General features: G+C 50.4%; 1 long non-coding RNA gene across 1 annotated transcript; it reads right to left on the bottom strand.

The window, feature by feature from the left end:
• Window positions 1-211: 211 nt before the first annotated feature.
• Window positions 212-2,899, bottom strand: LOC131378778 (uncharacterized). Its single transcript, XR_009208697.1, has 3 exons — window positions 2,769-2,899; window positions 1,890-1,977; window positions 212-1,020 (listed from the first exon to the last, which is right to left on the bottom strand). It is a non-coding gene; the product is annotated as an uncharacterized LOC131378778 (long non-coding RNA).
• Between the last annotated feature and the right edge of the window lie 328 nt (window positions 2,900-3,227).

The raw sequence follows: 3,227 nt of genomic DNA on the forward strand, positions 1-3,227 counted from the left end.
CACAGACTGAATCCATCTGCACCTGAAAGGAAGTTAGGAAAAAAAGTCAAAGCGCTGCAGCATAACTTGACAGCTGCAGCCATCTGGTGGCAACCCAGGAATGCCCCCTACAGTCCAACTCCACCCTACATCACCAATTTCAGGCCCCTGGGGCTGGTCCTATTACCCCTACAGCCAGCTAGGCAGCAGGGCAGAGCAGCCTCAGGCCAGAGACACACCAACACCCGTGACACAGGAGACTGCAAACGAGGGGATGCAAGAAGAACAAAAAGAGCTCTGGGTAAGAAGAACAACCGTGAGGACCAAGAGAACTCAGCCTGAGATGACCGAGGTAAGACCAACGGCGAGCTGGCCAGGCTCACAGAACCCTGCAGGAAGAAGATGCTAACAAGAGGACTCATTCCAAGAACAGCAAAGATGGATGCCCAAGAGTCCCACAGTCAGAATCCTCTATCTTCGCATTTTGACAAGTCCTAACCCACCATAATGGACGGTGGCGCTGAACAGCTGTTGCTAGAGCTTAGAACAAGACCTGAGAAGACATTGGACTGGATGCTTCTGAAAAGAGATGTGATTCAGATATAAGTCTGAGCCAAAGGCTCAAGGGTATTGGCACCTAGCTGAGGAATAGGCAGATGCTAAGAACAATGCCTGGTGTTCTTGATAGGCCCCTCAAAGGGCTAAAGCAAAAGTCCTGCTACATGAGACACACAAAAGACACAACAGACAAGTGACATGACACATACCGGGACTGCTCGGCCCTGCACACCTCAGTGCTGGGAGAGACGCCCTTGCTGTGGCCTAAGGGGTCACATCTTGGACATCCTCATATCCAAACCTGACTCAAATCCCCCCGGCAAGTCCCAACCCAGCGCTTCATTTTCATCCCCTCTGTGGCCCAAGCCCTCCACTTATCTCTGGGAAATCTGGGGATCAGAATCCACATTGGGAGCGAAGGAAGGCCACCCCGCCCTCTGGCAATGTCCTGCTGTCACCAGGCTGGTGTCTCTTCATCAGCTGCTGTAAAGAAAACCAAACATCAAAGCATGATTTTAGCTGCACATCAGACAAAAACCAGCAATTCTGCTACTCAACACATCCTTAGAATGCCCAGGTCCTTGGGCAGCACATTTTGGCTTCGCTCAGAGGCTGACAGCTGCAGAGGCCAAGTCTTTGTGGCATTATTGGTGCTGAGCTCACCCACTGCGGCCTCCACCAGGGGTGTGAGCATCCCCAACTGCAGCAGGACAGGGAGATCCCAGTGTGGGCATCCTATGCTGAACCCCAACCCAGTGGACTCTCCCCACCACCCCCCGCCACTTACTGGCTAGCCCTCCCCTTAGGGTTTCTACCTGCCCCTGTCAGGTGTCCTGGCACTGTTCTGCATTAGGGTTGCTGCCTGCAGCTGCTCTCAGGGAAACAGGAGTGTTGTGAAGGCTGGTATGCCTGTACTCCTCATTTTCACTATGTACTCTCTAGCCCTTGCATCCTTTACCTCTCAAATCCTCCCTCAGCCTCTGTGTGTCACTGTCAAGTGTCCCTACTGTACCCTACTTCATTATAACCCTACATCTTGCAACCAGGGATATTCCTGGGACAGAGATCCCAGGGTTGGCCAGGAACATCTCGGTGTACCCTAACCCTGTGAACTCTCAAAGAAGGCTGAAGACGTGAAGCTTGCTAGAACACGAAGACGGGTCAGAATTGCCCTGCTCAGCAAAGGCTCTGGTGATGCTGGGGAGAAACCCTTGCCCTTTACTTCTGAGGGGTCTGTCCCTCTAGGGCCCTCTCCTCTAAGCTAGCTTTAAATTGCCTCCTGGGACTGAAAAGGTTTCTCCCCTTATTGTGACCCCTGTCCCCAGCACGCAGCTTTCAGAAGACAAACCAACCAAGTCCATCCTTGACAGAAAAGAACGCCTTGGCACCGTGGACGTCGAGACGGTCTCTGCATCTGCTTCGGTGCTGCTGTCGCCAAACCTGAAAGCGAGACCAGAGCAATAACAACTGCTTCCATCCACCGTCACTGCTCACCTCACTCCATTGACCTTTACTGCAGATACCCAGCTTTACTTCCACTTGGAAGAAACATACTTCTACTCAGAAATATGACCTTAATTAAACAGACCATGTACAAACAAAACAAAACGTTAAAGACCACCTTAAAAATCACTAAACAGAAGAAAATCTTAAAAATTGCATCTAACAAAACATCCAAGTCTCCTCAGCCACGTTAGCCTTATCTTCAGCAAATACAATAGCAAATAAATGTATTCTCCCCTTCAATTTAATCCCCAACAGGAACAGAAAAGGAGAGGGTCTTCCTCAAATTAAGTCCTTCAAATTAAGGGAAAAGGGAGATTTTTACCTCTATGCAAACCCTTTAAAAGGAACAACAGCAGGGCTTCCATCCCACTGTAAACCTTAGTGTAATGAAAATGGGGTGTTGCCCTTACTTCAAACCCATAATATAACAATAGTCCCCCCCCTTCCATTTAAAAGGGAAAACAGGGATTCCCTGTTAACTGATACCCTTAACACACTGGAAAAGCCAAGTTTTCTTTCAATCAATACTCTTAAAGTCCCAGGTGAAGTGGAATTCCCCCCAGTTTAGTTACAGGCAACAACAGAAAAGGAGTTTCTCTCCTCAATATAAACTTCTTTTGGCTCCCTTTTTTTTTTCCCCCTGAGGGCACCAGGGGGGGGATTGGTAAGATGAAATTGAAGAGGGAAAGGAAAAAAGGTCCCCCTACAAATCCAAACTAACTCACCTGTTGAGCTGCTTCTCCCTGGCACAAAGGTTTGCCCCTCAGCACCTCCATTAAACAGTGCTCTGCATCTAAGTGCGTCCTGACCCTATAACATACTCACGCCATCACTCCATAAGCTATCCCAAGAGGCCCAATAAAAAACCCTCTGCTCCAGCAGCTCCATGCCAGAGTGAGCTGAGACAAACCCCTCTTAAAGCAGCCCTCAGCAGGAACTGCCCCCTCATCATCCCAACAGCTTTCGCCTGGCACTGCTCTGAGCAGGGCTCTGAGCCCTCATCCTGCTGACAGCTCACACCTGCAGCTGCTGCCGCTCCGAGTGTGAGGGCAGGGGCACAGGGGACTTGCTGCTCATTCCCTGGACTGCTTGTTGGCTGCACCTGACACCCTGGGGCACCGGCCTTTCCTTGCTGGGGATAAGGACCCCTCTTCTACTGCAGGTGCCCAAGGCTGAACTTGGGA

This window comes from Hirundo rustica (assembly GCF_015227805.2).
Source record: "Hirundo rustica isolate bHirRus1 chromosome 5 unlocalized genomic scaffold, bHirRus1.pri.v3 SUPER_5_unloc_1, whole genome shotgun sequence".
Classification (NCBI taxonomy): Eukaryota; Metazoa; Chordata; class Aves; order Passeriformes; family Hirundinidae; genus Hirundo; species Hirundo rustica.